At 41.2% G+C, this 17,740-nt stretch overlaps 2 long non-coding RNA genes across 3 annotated transcripts in view; one reads left to right on the top strand and one right to left on the bottom strand.

The window, feature by feature from the left end:
• The window catches only part of LOC310766870, a 28,974-nt gene extending 13,778 nt beyond the window's left edge, over positions 1 to 15,196 (bottom strand). The window contains exons 1-3 of one of the 2 annotated variants that reach the window (XR_014550483.1): positions 15,085 to 15,196; positions 12,071 to 12,179; positions 10,796 to 11,168 (exon numbers count right to left, since the gene is read on the bottom strand). This is a non-coding gene — a long non-coding RNA (uncharacterized lncRNA). Of the gene's footprint in view, positions 1 to 10,795; positions 11,169 to 12,070; positions 12,180 to 15,084 lie in introns of those variants that run through there. The other variant, XR_014550482.1, reaches the window with a different exon arrangement.
• Positions 1,868 to 4,164, top strand: LOC310766903. Its single transcript, XR_014550515.1, has 3 exons — positions 1,868 to 1,910; positions 3,344 to 3,454; positions 4,045 to 4,164. It is a non-coding gene; the product is annotated as an uncharacterized lncRNA (long non-coding RNA).
• Positions 15,197 to 17,740: the final 2,544 nt, after the last annotated feature.

Raw genomic sequence — 17,740 nt, forward strand, 5'->3', positions numbered from 1 at the left:
GAGCTATCCAGGGTCCTGCTCTACTTAGAGAGAACTGCCTTGTGTGAACCTTCCTTAATTGTGCATGAATATGCCCTGACTTTACCTGATCTGCCTTTGCCTTAGCCTTAGCCCAGGCTTCCTCAAACTCGGTGCTCTAGATGTTTTGAGACTACAGTTCCCATCATCCCTGACCACTGGTCCTGCTAGCTAGGGATCATGGGAGTTGTAGGCCAAAAACATATGGAGGGCCAAGTTTGAGGAAGCCTGCCTTAGCCTTAGCCTGGACTTGGCTTGACATTGCCTGGCCTAACCTGAGTAGCTTGGAAGGGGCTTTCTGTGGACTGAAAGCCTTGGCAGAGCATAACAGAATTCATTCCACTGAACATTCCAGGCTGCAGTGTGGAAAGTTGAATACAAAATCTGTATTAATCAATATCCCTGCAATCTTCAGTGTGGGCTGCAGTAGCATAGCACCAAAGGCTGCCTCCATTCTAGTTCTCACACTTCACGAAGCACATGTTTAGTTAACACCCAGTAATACTTTGTGCCAGTGAAGTTGCCATAAAAGAATTTCAACCCACAGTGTCTTCATCATTCTTAACTTATTTCTACATTTGACAATAGCCCAGTTCTTATCACACATTGTTTCTGCTATTAAAGCAAAGAGAAAAGAATGTGTAAACATGAACTTGAGATCTTAATCAAGCTCACAGCACACTACTTCTTTGCAACCAAAAGACTGTAATCAGGGTGAGATTATTGCTGGCAGTGAAACAAGGCATTAAAGTGGACTGAGATCATGCAAATTTAGACTTAATTATTTGTGTCATAACAAGACAGAAAAGTCAGAACAATGTTATTCTGAGAAATGGACTTGATTTTGCAAAGAAATGTGAGTATTTGCAGGCTTAACGGAACATTGTTCCATCAAGGAATTGTCAGTAAATGAAACCATCACAAAACATGTGAATAAACAACAGAATACAGGGCCAAATAAAGTGAGTCATTTTGGAAGATGTATAAGAACAACCATGACATGAATGAATTGTTTACTTCCAACAGGTTTGTTTCATGCACCTCAGACAAGCTGAGTAAATGTAGTAAGAAAATGCAAAGGTGGGTGTTAGGGCCAGCCCCTAGACAGAAGGAGGCAGCTGCTTCAGACAGCAGATGTTGGAAGGTGGAAGTAGTGGTGAGGGCTTGCAGGTCAAAACTGTGTATGTCTGGCATATACATGCTTAAGCTAGTCTGCTGTCTTCAGGTCCAGTGGAGGACAATGTCCCATCACTAGTGTTGAAGTAATCTTCAACTGCCAAGACCTTTGAGAGCTGCTGACAGTCAGAGTATGGCAACTTTCCCCAATGAAGTTCTCTCCAGGTATTTTGGATGACAACTTCCATAATCCCTGACCATTGCTGGTTGGTCTGATGGGAGTTGAAGTCCACTCCTCAGCTCTCCAAAATGTTGGGTTGGGAAAGGCTAATGTAGAGCATGACAAACAGCCCAAGAGCTCACTCACTCCAAGCTTGGGAACAGAAGTAGCTCACATCTTCTTCCATTAGGTACCACTGCCACCACCTCATTCTTTTCCTCTGCCCTTGAGATAGGAGCAGATTCTCAAGGCTAAAAGCCTCCTGCCTAGAAAGGTAGACAACTTATTTTCTTGCATTCTCTCTAGTATATGTAGCATGGGCCAAAGTGATCAGGGCACAGTTAAAATAACATGTGAGCAGTCATAGAGGCATATCATACCTCCACATTAATTAATTTACTAAGTATAAAATTTAAGATTGGAAAAAGGAAGAACTGCGGAAGCCCCATCAGACATTCAGCTTCCAAGAGAATGTTCAAAAACCGGAACACTCACTTCCGGGTTTCAGTTGTTCGGGAGACAAAACATTCGAGAACAAGGCTGTTCGAAAACCAAGGTACAACTGTATACTCACATTTTTAGTGTACTTTATTGTATTTTGTTCTCTTGATCAGTATTTTAATACCTACTAATCTAGAATTATTATTATTTTATTAGCAAAGATATAAATACAGACTGGTCAGTGTTTATTAGGCAGAGGAAAATAAAAGACAGCATACAGAAGATTGTAGGGATGCGGATAGCACTGTGGGTTAAACCACAGAGCCTAGGGCTTGCCGATCAGAAGGCTGGCGGTTCGCATCCCCGTGACAGGGTGAGCTCCCGTTGCTCGGTCCCTGCTCCTGCCAACCTAGCAGTTCGAAAGCACATCAAAATGCAAATAGATAAATAGGTACCACTCTGGCGGGAAGGTAAACGGTGTTTCCATGCACTGCTCTGGTTCGCCAGAAGCGGCTTAGTCATGCTGGCCACATGACCCGGAAGCTGTACGTCGGCTCCCTCGGCCAGTAAAGCAAGATGAGCGCTGCAACCCCAGAGTCATCCACGACTGGACCTAATGGTCAGGGGTCCCTTTACCTTTACAGAAGATTGTACATATTGTAGATCACATTTCTATAAGCAAGCAATACCCTGTGGTGGTGGTGGTGGTGTTATGGACACAGCAAAAGCTTTTGACAATATTGAATGGCCATTTTTGGTTGAGATGTTAAAGCTTACTATTTTGGGGAAAAGATTTAAAACACAGGTGCAGGTAATGTGTTTAGCACAAAAGCAAATATATGTATCAATGGGATAACTTCAAATCTCCTTAATTCATATAAAGGTACAAGTCAAGGTTGTCCTTCATCTCCACTATCGTTTGCATTGGGAATAAATCCACTTGCAATTAAAATCAGGACCTGTAAGAATGTCAGTGGAGTAAAAATAAATACACATGAAGTAAAGCTTAAACTATATGAATATTATATACCCGTAACATTAATAATAATAATAATAATAATAATAATAATAATAATAATAGTAATACAATTCTATGATTCTTTGTTGAGATTCCTGAATTGCATGGGGTTCATAAAATCCATAGAACCATAGAGTTGGAAGGGAGCCTGAGAATCATCTGGTCCAACCTATATATGCAGCTGCCCAATACTGGCATCAAACCTGCAACCTTGGCATAATCAGCACCATGCTCTAACCAACTTAGCTATACCTGTGGGGTCCCTTCCAACTCTACAATTCTATGATTCTATTATCCTATGTGTGTGGTCTGCAGGAGTCAGAAAACACTTCATGGGAATCTCTGATCTGTGCAATATGTGAAGGTGGTGGGAAATAATTAATTAAATCAATTAATTAAATCATATTTCTCCTTCATTATGTGGTGTAAGCAAAATTACATTTATATACATTTATTTAAAACATTAAATAAAAGCACATACGGGGGGGGACTGTGCAGAGGTCAGTTTTTCTTGTCTCAATGTCTTTCAGGTGTTGTTTTGAATCCCCATCATCCTTGACCATTGACAATGCTGGCTGTGACTGATGGAAATTGTAGTCAAAGACATCTGAAGGATAGCATTTTGGAAAAGGATGGAATAGGTAGGTGTTAGTTACTTGGTCCCAAACCAAGGATGAAGCCAATGGATGTGATCCCATCTTCCGCAATATGTTCATATGGATATGTTCATAGGAAAATGGGTTAGCGTAAACAATTTCTTTTTCTGTTTTTAAAAAAACTGAAGCTTGAGAGTCTAAGAAAGTCACAAGATTACTTATTGTGTATATAAATGTAAAAATTATTTTGTTGCATTGGAGTATCTCAATGAAAAGATAGATGTTAATCTGTATTTATTCTGCTAATGCTTTCAGACTTCAATGGAAGGATAAATTCCTCAGTTGTGCTAAGCATTACACAAATATATAACAAAAATGTTACCTTCATTATAAAGTAGGTAATAACCCAAAGTTGAAGTTAATGATGTGCAGTTCTGAAATGACAGTGATTAATACCATAGTAGGTAATAGATTTTTAATCATGCCAACAAAAGGAACATTATTCAGGTGATTCACTGGTCATTTACTAGTGTAGACTCATTATATCCCTTGAGACTACACCAATGTAATTGGTCAGTGAGTCACTCACCACATTTGTTCATTTGGTTGGAATTTGTTGTGTGTTGGATATGCAGGATTGGTCTATGAAATGTTGCCATTCCGAGGAAGACTGGCAAAGAGAAGTGTTTTGGACACAGACATTGAAAAACAAATATTCTTCATTATCATGCTCATCAAGGGACGAAGAACAAATGGTGAGTTGGCCTCTGCATGTTCATCAGCCAATGACTGCAATATCAAGGAATGCTACTATCTTTTATTCTATTACATATAAAAATCTAATAAATACATAAATAATAAATATTGTATATCTGAAACAGGCATCAGAAATCTCAAAACCCAGCAGAAATCACCATCTAAAGAAGGGGATGATGCTTAAATCCCAGTGAGGACAAAGGAATAGGTTAGCTTCAATTAACTTAAATACCATGATGTCTTCCAAATTTTACACCTCAGGGAATCCCTGGTCTGTGAGCCTAATATTGCATGCCAGACATCCTCATTTGGCCCAGGAGGCCATTTTAACTATACCACACCCAACTGTCCTGTACCTGCTGTTATGTATGACATCACATGAGAGGCAGGTAAAAGCAAGGCTTGGGAGAAAGGGATTTGAAAGCCCCACCAATCACCAATGCCGCCAAAGCGCCCCCCCCCCCGTGTTTCCCAGTTATACCCAAATCAGCTGATTGTCAGGGCTTTAGAAGCAAAGGGGCTTTGCAAGCCCTTGGAAATTATTGCACTAGGGACTTGGAAAGCTTAGGGAAAAGGAGCATTTTTTTTCCTTTCCAAAGGAAGCAGTTGGCATACAAAGCATTTGGAGAAGCACTTTGAATACAAAGGGCTTTCTCTGCAGATGGGGAATTGCTCCATCTTTATTAGCATTCCCCTCTGTGCAAAGACTTCAGAGTGGCTCCCTCTATCAACTGATCATTGGTTAGAGAGGTTTTCACACAGCCAAAGCTCCATGAAGCCCAGATTCCTTGTGCTTCTTCTGCTTGTAGTTCATATCAAGCCTAACATCACATCTGACCTCCAATTCAAATCTTTATTCCAGTCATAGACCAGCATGATAAAAACACCTCCATACATTAATAAAACATTCTAGATAGCCAATATGGCAACTGCAGAAGTAGATACACATATTCATATTCTCAGTTACAATAGCATAAGATTAGAATGCATTAAACTTGTAAATCAAACCTTCAGTTTTAGACCTGCCGTGTGGCACATAACATTCTCTTATGTGTGTCAATCATAGCAGCACATCTGATGAAAGTTGGGTTTTCTGCACATGTTCGCAGGTACCCTTTTACTGTTATCCTCAAATGATTCAGGCCCATTCCAAGTGAACAAAATATTAAAGAACACTGTCAGTTACAGGAACAATTCAATTAAGATTTCACAAAGCTTTTTTTTGTTTGTTTCAGTGTATCTTGCCCATCAATATGAATATGATTATTGTTTCACACAGTGGGAGCTTTCCTCTTAATGATACTTAGCAGCAGGGGCTTTGTTTGCTGATGCAAATGAGAAACAATAGTTTGTATTGTCTAATATACAGCATTAGCTATCAAGAAGCTGGGTTCAGACTAGTGCTTTTGTCCTTCCCTTCCCTTAATTTCTAATTGCAAAAGTTCTTTTTGGACTGTTTCTGAATGGATGTGCCATCTCAGAGAGAAAGAGATCTGGCTTTGGGGGTGGGAAACTGCCACATTGCCATCTGTGCAACCTTTCAGGGGCCACATGAAAGTGGTGGGCAGGGCCAGGGGCAAAACTGGGCAAAACAACTGTGAATTTTACCTTCGTGTGGTTGGCTACACATACTCATACACTCCTCTCTGTCCTCCAACTAGGCAAGCAAGAAGCTGCATAAGAGTTCCAGACACATTCCAGGCAGGGAAAAGCACTCAAGGAGGGTGTGGCTTGGGAGGGGAAGTGGCCTGGGGAGAGTTTCAAGGGCCAGAGAGAGAGGCTTAGAGGTCTCCATGTGGCCCCCAGGCCTGAGGTTCCAGATACCCAACTTAGTAGGGTGTTGCACAGCCCTCCCCAACTCTATACCCCACATCCAAAGGCATGCAGTGTCTCATCCCTACCTTCTCCCAGGAAGATGCAGCTGGCCTGGTAGGTCCCTCCTGCTTTTCTAGGCCTCTTTGCTGCTTTTCCTTCTTCCTACCCAATGCCTGCCTCTCCTTCCTGCCCAACCCCCTATTCTCTGACAGCTCCAGGTTACTCAGGGCAGCCTAACCTGATCTGCAGCAACTCAGGAGAAGCCTGGATCCCCCAGAATCAATCCAAATCAATTTGGCTTTGGCTGAATCCATTGCAAAGCCCTGCAATTTTGTCATTTTTCATTTCATTTTTGCACACATATCGATTGGATTGGCACTAGACACTGGAGAACAGCCTTTACCAAAGGTGCCATGGACTTTGAAGATGCTTGAACTCAGGACATAAGGGAGAAATGAGCTAAGAGGAAGGCATGTTTGGCAACCCTCACCATGATCAACTCCTGCCCGGAAACCTATGCCCCCACTGTGGAAGGACATGTGGATCCAGAATTGGCCTCCACAGTCACTTATGGGCTCATTGTTAAGATCGTGTTCATGAAAGACAATCTTACTCAGCTATGAGTGAGCACCAAAAAGAAGACTAGGCTTCAGCATACAGTAATAGACAATAAAGGATAATTGGTATAAACAACAATAAAGAATGGGAAGTAGGTGGAAATCTGAAACGGCAAAAAATAGGAAAAGATAAAAGACCTGATTGTGGAATAAAATGTGAAATAACACCACACTGCTTTTCCAGAATAATATGAAGATTGTTAATAATATGGGATGTTTTAATATTGAATGCATCAGAATGCAATAATTTTGATTCTGAAAGTTCCCACATTAGCCCTATCATGAGAGGCTCATCCTATACCAGCCATGAGTAAAAATATTTGATTATACCACGATGGCACACAATTTATTCTTGTTCATATTAGTCAAATGCTACCTGCCCATGAAATTTAATACCTGTCAACTCAAATATCAGTTTGAATTCTGACAACTGAAAGGCATATAAAACATATCCAATATTTTTAAAAATAAAAATCTGCCAGGTAGCTCAATAGAGGAATAATTAACACTGGCATGCATAAGGGAAGCTATCAGTGCCACTCTAAGTGGTGTCAGTAGGAGGAGATATAGCATGAGATTGAGAGATGTGCATACAGGTATGAATCCAACTGACTTTACTCAAAAAACTTCAGTCAAAAATGTATCATGAAGAAATCTCATTGTCTGAGGTGATGTGAAGTTCATGCAATCTGTGATAGCTGTTTCACACATGCTAGTCATCACATTACATTCATTTGTTTTATTTATCACATTTATACACCATCTTTTCCTTTGAGGAACTTGAGGTGGTATTGAACAGATGGAAAGCTCTTTAATCTGAGTAGGCTGAAAGCAAAGAGTAAGGTTACCATAACTTCCGTCATAGAGCTTCAGTATGCTGATGACAACGTACTGTGTGAACACTCAGAGGATGACCTCCAAACCATCCTAAATATATTCACAGAAGTTTACGAAAAGCTTGGTCTATTGTTCAACATCCCAAAAACCAAAGTGCTGCACCAACAAGCACAAAACAACCCCTCTGCAGCACCACAAATCCAACTCAATGATGTAACATTGGAAAGTGTTGATCACTTCTCCTACCTGGGCAGTTAGTTATCTTTCCACAAGGACATTGATGCTAAAATTCAGCATTGCCTGAGCTCTGCAGGTGCAGCTTTTTCCCGATTTAAATGCAGCATGTTTGCAGGGAAACCAAAATGCTTGTTTACAAAGCTATTGTACTACCAACCTTACTGTATTGGTGTCTCTGAAAAAGTTTACATATCATTTGGGAAGACTGGTGAACTAATGCCAGTGTCCTGGAAGAAGCAAAGTGTTGAAGCACTGATTCTTCAACATCAGCTTAATTGAACTGGTCATGTTGCACAGATGCCTGATGATCATCTTCCAATGCAACTACTCTATTCCAAACTTAAAAATGGAAAGCGTAATGCTGGTGGTCAACAAAAGAGGTTTAAGACTCTCTTAAAGCAAATCTTATAAAATGTAGTATAAACACTGCCAATTAGAAAACACTGGCCTGTGAGCGCTCAAATTGGATAACAGCCTAAATTCAGTGGGACTTACTTCCAAGTAAAGAGAGACAGGATCACAACTTGAATCCCATTGAAATTCATGGGCTTTAACTGTGTCCTTTAGCTTCATTAATGTCAATGGGACTAAGTTGTGGCTAACTTTTACTGGATTGTGCCCCCCACACACTTAATTTTGAAAGATGATTTCAGTTTGGTAATGAATTTAATTAGCTCAGTAAGGCACCAATGAAGCTACCTGAGAAATAGCTATTAATAATGTCCCCAACTATTTAGCAGGAATTTTATCCCAAATTAGATGGCTCAGATTCAGGAAAAAGTAATTAGTCAAAGATCTAAGCTCATTATGGAGATTCCAATTAAAGCCTCTTTTCAGTGTGCTGTGGCAGTAAAATAAGTAAATTTTAGAACAGAAAATGAATGTGACAGGAAATCCTGGGATTATACAGTTCTATTAGTATTATGCCCTCTGCCACAATGAGATGATCTGTTTTAATTGATCCACAGATACATCGCAAAAGCAGCAAGTAAAATGAGCAGTGCTGAGGAAGGCTCACACTGCCTTTGCATACTCTCAGCGCCTAACTACATGAGATGTTGATGGCATGCTTGGCAATCACATTGTGAGTTTGTGGATTTTTAAAAATTATTTCTTCATTTGACTTTTTGGGGAATAACACAGGAACAACCAAACATAAATACCAAACAAGACAGCAACAACTGCCTGGCAGAATTTGACCAAATGAAGAGTAAAAATGCCAGGAAGTGAGAAGAGGCATTATTAACTTTGAGGGGGGGGGGTTGGTGCTTACAATCAAGCAGAATAGAAATTTTATGAAATAAATAAAATGAATTAACTACTCCAAATATCTGCACAGCAAAATCAAGCCTCCATACACCTCTACTGTCTCCAAAACAGGTCTCTTTAAAGTTCTATCTGCATTCCTTCAGTCCTGCTGTGACATCCTTCAATATTAGCAAATGGTAGTAGCCGCCACCATGACCTCTCAAACGTATTCTCCCTTAGTATACCCTGTTAAATTGGCTTAGGTGCAAATTAAATACCAGCTATAGAGGAAGTGGAGTTTTTTATGAAATTATTTTTGGGATTGCTGCTAGCCATGTTTACTGAGGGTGCAAATTCCACAGAAAGGGTATTAGCACAGGAAAGAAGAACAAGAAGGCTTGTTAATACTTAACCTTGTCTAGATGTTCTTCAAACACAGAAACCAATACCATATTTCCCTACCTATTATGTAGGAATAGTAAAGCTACTTCTCTCTCTGCCATAACCTTTTCCTTTGAACTAGCCTCCTGAAATTAACCGTAGCTATTCAGATCATGGCTAGTGTTACTTTATCAAAACAAAATGTCACAATCCTAAACAGGTTTTCCCAGAAGTAAGTCCCATTGATTCTAATGGGAAGGAAGTTTAAAAATGATGCCTACCACTAATGAGATGAGATCTTGCATTACTGTCCAGGGTAAGCTAATATTTGGCCATGTGGGCACTTGCTTAAAGGTGAACATTGATGGGGATAGCAAAAAGGGTGGCTGTTCTAAGACAATGGGAATCAAAGCAGATCTTAATTCAATAAAGCAGAAATTGTCACCATTGCATTGCACTTCCGCCAGATCAACATATGGTAGCACAGCTGACAGATATAATCTTTACTCTGTTTTTTTCTGTTTCACATGTTCATTGCATTTGGTGATGTCCTACACAAGAATTTATATAATTTTCCTGTAACTCCTTAGTGCTACAACACTCATTGCTGTGAAACTACAGCATTATCTTAATCCTGAATTCTGACATCTCAAGAGTTAATTTAGTGATTAAATGAATGGTCTAAGGCCCCCAACAGCAGGGGCCTCCAAAATCCTCAGATTTTGATGTGGAGCGGTTGCTTACCCACCCACCCCCCTTTAAAAGACAAAGCTGTCTTCTTTTTTAAAAAAAAAAAAGCCAAGCATATTGAGACACAAATGTACCAGCCCAGGATTCTGTTTGCAAGTGTTGTTCAGTTCCTAAACAATGTTATTTGAAACTTGCTGATGACCACCCACCAAACACATTTGTCCCCACCTTATGAGCACAAACGAAGAGAGAGAGAGAGAGAGAGAGAGAGAGAGAGAGAGAGAGAGATGCTTTTTAATTTATTTCATTTGCCTGCTGACAGTTTATAAAAGGGGATGGCAACACAGTTGGTTTCAAAAAGAGAACACCACCTGCACTTGCTAAAAGAAAAGAATTGATGCTGCAGGCAGACAGCACCTTCAACACAATTCCTTTTTAAATGGAATAGATCATTTGTAGAGCATCCTTTATGATCTCACCAATAATCTAGGCAGAGAAGCAAGAGATTATCAATTTCCAGTCTGAAAATGCATTGTGCTTATCCTGTTAACTCAGCTTATCCTGTTATTGTTTTTCTCCATAGACCAGGACTCTTTCAAATTCTAAGAGTCCATCTCTATTAAAAAGTGCATCATTTTTATCACAGACTGCAAACAAACTCTCTGGAGAAACAGCACATTATGTCTTTTACAAATCATTGCATTTTTCCAGATGTATGGTATGTTAGAAACCTGACACAAAAGATGTGAATCGGGTTAACGAGCCTGCCTGCATTTCTACCAAAATGTGTGTCGATTCATTTGAATAAATTTGACCTTTTCTGTTTATTGCCTTCTTGTAGTGGGGAAAGAATTCAGTCCATAGCCAATCATTATGATGACCACAAGTCCACTCAGGCACCTTGACAGCTGAATCGCCACCCCATCAAGAGATTTCCCCTCAGGCAACTGGCTGAGCTGGCACACATTCGTTGGTTCTTTTTGCACATTAAATATCTTTACAGTTTTCATATTTTTGCTGTTTTTACACTTTTCACTTCTGCTTTGTACAGCATTTGCAGGCAAAGATTTATACAGCATAACACACACCATTAGCACTTTGCAAGCCTTTGTTGTACAGATGCTAAGCTATCCACAAGGCTTTCAAGTTTCGATATGCAGGGAGGGAGTTGATGCTTCCTAGGGGACGGAGGAAAGGAAATGTTTGCAGAGGGCTACATTTGGTTAAGACAGCAAGAACATTATAGCACTAGAGTAAAAAAGCATCAGAATCCAGACTTTGGCCTGGACCCAAAGAACTGTGTAACTTGTTCCATGTGTTCAAAGGGGTCTCTTCTTAAACCACAGCTCCTCATACCAAATGGCAAACTTCTTTGAAACTGAAGGGAGTTTCTAAGGCAACATAGAGGTCTGTGGTCCAAAGAGGGGGAAGTTGTCTCACTGAGCAATGCAGATTTTTGGACCAAACTAAATCAGCTTTATGTATCTGCCCCTTAAATACCAACCATGAGAAGATGAAGCAAAATTTAAAAAATGAGATGAAAGCAAACAATAGATAATTTTACGAGTCAATGTGCCTCAGTCTGCACTGGCTACAGCTTCATGTTGTCCTCAAGGGCAGCCTCCTGCAGAGAACATTGCAGTATTCAAATCAAGAAAGTTCCCAGGGCATGGATATCCCTGCTGTGGAATGGTCATAGCCAGGGGTCGGCAAGGTTTACCTCCCCTGGGCCGGTTCACTCCAGCAGAGATCCCTCCGTGGGCTGGGCCGTGCACGTGTGTGAGCACGCGCACCCGTGATTTCCGGCATCTGTGTCTGCACAGACGCAATGTCTGGCATCTGCGCATGCAATTTCCGGCGCCACAGAAGCAAGCACAGAAGTGTGCCGGTTTAGCGCAGCACGTGGGGACTCGCCAAGCGGGCGGCTCGGTTTGGGGGCAGCTCGTGGGCCGGTTAAACAACCCCTGTGGGCCACTTGTGGCCCATGGGCCTTAGGTTGCCAACCCCTGGTCATAGCACTTAGCTGGTCAAAAGTACTGCAGCTATTTGAGTACTTCAAGAGTTTTCCCAGACCACCTACCTGCTCCTACAAGGGGAGTGCAACCTCATCAACAGCAGGTTACTGTACCAATCACCCACAGAGCCTCCATCTGACAGAGATTCATTTTCAGTTGCTTCTTCATATGAAACTGGATCAAGGAAAAAATCCAAAATGCATTGTAAGTCAATATATGTCTGGCAGACCTAATGCTTGTTTTATTTTATTTTTCTTCAAATCAACAAATGAGCATCTGATATTACAAAAAAGGTTCCTTTCTGGTCTAATGTCATTGTGTATGTATTCTTACATTGCACAAACAGAATTCATTTTATATGCAAAAGATAATTCTGCATCTTCTTTTGTCTGTTAATAAGTTTCTGCTCAGTCTTGATGCTTTGATTAGCCGTCCTTTGCCTGGAAGGGACAACAGCTCTGTTCCACTATTGATACTGTGCCTAACTTGGGTTTTGATAGAACCAAGGAGCAAACTAGATGTTACCCCTAAACATGAAACTGTCATAGAAAACAGGAATTGCCTGTCTAGCTTTCTCTTCATCTACTGCAATGTTTAGTATAACTTACCTGGGTCCATATTTCATGAAATTCTGTGTTTCTTAAGATTCTCTCCATATCATTGGCTATCACTGGTAGTGAGTAAAGAAATGTGGGACATAATAGTATCAGGGCACACAGCAGATGTTTCTCATGCCCTAATGCATTGCATTTTCCTTTTTTTCCTTTTTTTAACTAGCTTCAAAGTTTCCTTTTTCTATGGCACCATATGCTAGGGTAACCTATAGTTTAGTCGTATTGTTGGTCTGGACAGCAATAGTCATTTGAAGCTAGCTCTCTGCCTTTTAGCATAGCTACAATTCTTGAAAAATACAGTCACTGGGGGATTCTAGTCTCAGCCCAAGAAGAATCTAATAGTAGTCAAATGTACTAGAACACACAGGTCCCGGATTAATACTTGCCCGAAATACCAGGTGTAGGCCAGGTACAATGAGCTCCACCCACTGAGCTATACACTTGTATAAGCATGTACAAATTGATATCTGAATTACAGATCAGGGATTCTAACAGGATAATAAAATGAGGAATAAATCACTTTAATTGTTACTGTTGTTCAAACAACTGGGAGTCAAAAACCCTTTCTGATCTACTGCAGATCACCCAGGGATTTTCTAGTAGATCCTGATGTACCTTCTACCCTCCACTCACCCCATGCCAGCATTTTCTGTTAGTCTACCACCAACCAATTCTAAACATTCTGCAGATCAACATTTATTAATTGAAAATAACGTTAACCAATCCTGACTGTTCTGTAGCGGAATGAGAAAATAATTCCTCTACCTGCCACCCTGTCAAAGAACAATAGTTAAGCTTTGCTTGGCATTGCAATCACAGAATTCCTGTGCCAAACAGAAACTATATGTATGATATTATTCATAATCTCCCTAGCACCTTTATAAGGAACAAGCACCAACTTCCAAGGCCAGCCATCTATTCCCTGGGCCACTGCATCTTTACTAGCAAGCTATGCTCACATATTGTGAAATATGGCAGGATAATACTTAACAGTTATTTAGCATTTGCTTTAATTTCTAAGTGCATTTCACATATACAAGCTCAGTAATGCTAGCTAGGCCAGCATTATTGTCCCTGTGTTATAGGTGAATATGGTTTCAAGATATCATGGTTTATCTATGGTTGCCCAGTTTATGTGCCACTAGGAACACAAAGACAGGGGTATGGCTAATCAGTCAATGAAGCCAATTTTGGGAGCATCTGTCTCTCATCGCTAGGTGAAGGAAAGCCCCAGCTTAGACAGTTTTAAAATGGGATTAGACAAATTCATGGAGGAGGCCATGAAGCAGAGGTGGCCTTTTTCCAGTGAGATCTTGTGAGAGTTTCATGGAATAAGCCATGAAACGGCTTCAGGCTGACCCAGGAAATTCCTTCTAAAAATAGAGAAGGGAATTCCTAGGTCATTCTAAAGCAGTTTTAGGGACCTTTCCTTGGACTTGTATTACTCAAATGTTCTGTGTAACACTTGCCCGAAGTCAATCACAGCTTTGACTTTGCTTATTGACTATTGGCTAAAAGCAGTTGTTTTGAATGATGCCTACACATTTTGTTCAATAACTTTTGTTCTACAAAGGTTCCTTTTTTAAAAAGTAAAGGTTAAACTGTGGAACCCCTGCTGGCTCTGAGTTTGGTAGAGCAATAGTCCTGTGTCCCCCCACTCTCAGTAGTCTTAGCTAGGGAGAGGGCTTAACATAAGGGTCCTCCCTCAGATAGAGACTCTCCAAAGCTGCCTTCCATTTACCTCCAGCAAAGGAAAACCCACCTCCTGCCAGCGAGTGATCTCACCAGCTTGTCACTTGCACCAGCCAGACTCTTGCTGGTGCCCACAAGACTCTGCTGCTTGCTTCTTTCAAGCAGGAGGCTCAGAAAGCCAGGCTGGCAGTTGCCCTCCCTGAAGATTGCTGAGGGTGCCACGTCACGACACCATTTGGATTTCCCAAACTGGCAGGATACATTGTTTGGGGTTACTCCTACCTCATTCTAAAGCAAGGTTAGTTTAGTGGCTGGTGTTTATTAGCAGGTGGAGGGAACTCTGCCTAATACAAAGGGCAACTTTCTTCTACCCGTGCCTAAATAGCCACTTTTTAAAAACAGTTGCGCTGTTAAGTTCTATGCTAAGGCACGTATGCACTTTGGAAAGGTAATTTGAAAGCGAGTTGAGCCATGACAAATAGGGACAGCTGGCCTAATTGAATCATTTGATCTAAGACAGCTCAACTTGGTTATCCTCACTGCAGCCCACATTGATATTAGCGAGTGAATCATTAGCCATGAAATCATGTCGACTTTGCCGACTGCACCGTTCTTGACATGACAGGGAGCGCGGTCTGCCTTTCATTATAGCCCCAATGAGTTCTTTAGTCTGTCATGAAGAAAGGGGAGGGGGGAAAGATGTCGTTGGAGCGGGGAGGAGGGGAGAGCGAACTTTTCGGCATAACAACAGAAAGCAATTTGCTCCAACATACCTCGCAGAACAGTTCAAAGAAAGACACTTTTGTTGTGGCTCAGGTTATCTGTTAGCCACAGCAGAAAGCATGTGCACCCAAGCTTGTTCTCTTGGCTCTGCTGTCAGCCCTTCGACCGCATACACAACACAATCTGCTGTTGGAATACAAGGACATGTGCAGAATAGCTGTTTTTTGAGGGAATGCAGAGACAGGCTGAGATATTTGTTTTACTTAGAAATGCTTACATTCTCTACACCAGTCCTGGGCTGGGGTTGGTAGCTTAGATATAGCAAGCAAAAGGCCATTTAAACAAAAGGCATCTGTTTATCAAAATTTGCCCAATTGTTTGCTCTAGGTACAGGCCATAAGACTTGGCTGTTCCTCTCTCTGCCATGGGATTTGGTCTTATCCCCATTGCAGAGCCGTAACCATCCTGTATTTTATTTCTATATGAATAAGAGTAATTATGTCTAAATATGCATCTATACATATTTATACATATACATCTATACATATGAGCAGATGCAAATTTTAGGCAAATCTGTGTCCCCTTTTGACCTTTGCCATTTTCCTCTTTCTTGGCAATGTGTTTCTAACTCGCTGTGTTTGATTGGAAGAGTGCCAGGAACTTCCACATCAAAGGCATTGGTGGGCCACTGTAAAGCCCCAGCAAAGACACCTCAAACTGGGGCTCCCAGCAGTTAACATCAGATACTGTATCTCCTGCACCATCATTGCTCTGTTTTTTTTCTAGTAGAATGACCTCTTGAATTCCATGGCACCATGTAGGTCAGGGGCCTCCAACCTTTTGGGGCATTGAGGACACATTTGGAAACCTAAGAAGTTGCTGTCGGCACCTCAAAATATCCATCTCACAAAAGAGAAACTCGCAGTGCTCAGAAAGCAACCACCACTACCATCTAGGAAAATACATACTCATACCCCAAAGCAAACAAGATGCTGAGAAAAAGAGGGCAACACCTCCATCAAGACATAAAAGCCAAAAGTGAGTAATTTGTACTCATTAATAAAAAAATGGGGAAGATCAGGGGGACTCCATGGTACCCATGAGTGTTGTGTTGGGAACCCAAACTCTAGGTTGTAGTACCAGCTTACATAAGCCTTCAGACAACTAACACAAAGGGTGAAAGGGTCGCTTTGCTCTTCAACTTGTCTTTAGTGTGAAAAAGTCTGCCTAGTTCCTGCTTCCCTCTTTCTGATTGCCAACTTGGGTTGTGACCTCTGTCTGCCTTTGAATATGCTTGTGCACCCTTGCTCCTTGCTGTGGGCCTCAGAGCCTGCCTATTTTATACCATGCATCCATTTCTGACTGTTGCTCAGGCCTTTCTTGGTTGCATCACTCTTGAGGTCACTTAATGCCTGATGATCCTGCTGGCCCTTCAGTTGGGCTCCAAGACTTCTCCCTGCAACAGGACAGTGCCTGCCCTCCCCCTTTTTAAAATGAGTGAAAAGGTTAAAAAGCCTTGGCTTTTACCTCTTTCTGGTTGAATGACTAAGTTCAGCTTAATCAAGGGATTGTTTAGACCAGAGCCAGACCCTGTGTTCTGGTAACAAAGTACAGGGCTGGAGGCCAGAACATCACTGCTTGGCCCATATTAGTTTTCAGTGATATGGAAAAGCAGACATGAGTCTGGACAGAGCTGTGTGTGCTTGGAAAAAAACTGGGAAACATCCAGCTCAGAAGCAATGGTAATGGCATATTTTTGTGAGTCAAAAGGATTTCCCAGTTTTTAGCAGTGTAATGCCAAGATCTCAAAAATGCAAGCTAAATACATTTCCTCAACAGCATTCAAAAGTGATCATTAGTATTGGTATATTTGACTCACTGAGTTCAAAAACATCTATTTTCTGCCAAGGGGCAGAGATTCTTTTTTGTCTTGGAACACAATGAAAACCCAAATGGGGTGAAGACTAGGATTTTATCAAATAGCCCAAAGAAAGCTAAAAAGCACTGCCATGATATTGCATCCCTCTGGTTCCTGAGAACTCCATCAACAACATATATGACTCCTGAAGATGGGTCTGGAGCTTAATTGTGGCATAGCACTTTCCAGAACTAGCCTTTGCTGATGTTTTTTCAAAGAGAAGTGATTCTGAGGCTTAGATAGTTCAGTCAATGGAGCATGAGATTTAATCTCAGGCCCCACATTGGGCAAAAGATCCCTGCATTGTAGGGGGGTTGGACTAGTCCAGATAACTCTCTTGGTCCCTTTCAACTCTACAGTTCTAAGATCCTATACTGTTGATTTCAGTAAGTCACTATGATATTCTTGCAAAGAAACTTGTAAAATGTGGGTTGAATGAGGTAAATGTTAGGTGGATTTGTAGCTGGTTGACTGATGGAACCCAAAGAGTACTCATTAATGGTTCCTCGTCTCTCTGGGAAAAAGTGACAAGTTGAGGACTGCAGGGTTCTGTCTTGGGCCCATTGTTGTTCAACATCTTTATAAACAACTTGGATGAAGGTATTGAGGGGATGCTCATCAAATTTGTAGATTACTGTACACCCAATAGGGAAGAGTAGCCAATGCCTCTGAAGACAAATCAAGATTCAAGATGACCTTAGCCAATCAGAGAACTGGGCCAAAACTGACAAAATTAATTCCAATAGGGGGAAATATAAGGTTCTACACTTAGGCAGGAAGAACCAGCT

This window comes from Podarcis filfolensis, assembly GCF_964270895.1.
Source record: "Podarcis filfolensis genome assembly, chromosome: 7".
Lineage (NCBI taxonomy): Eukaryota > Metazoa > Chordata > Lepidosauria > Squamata > Lacertidae > Podarcis > Podarcis filfolensis.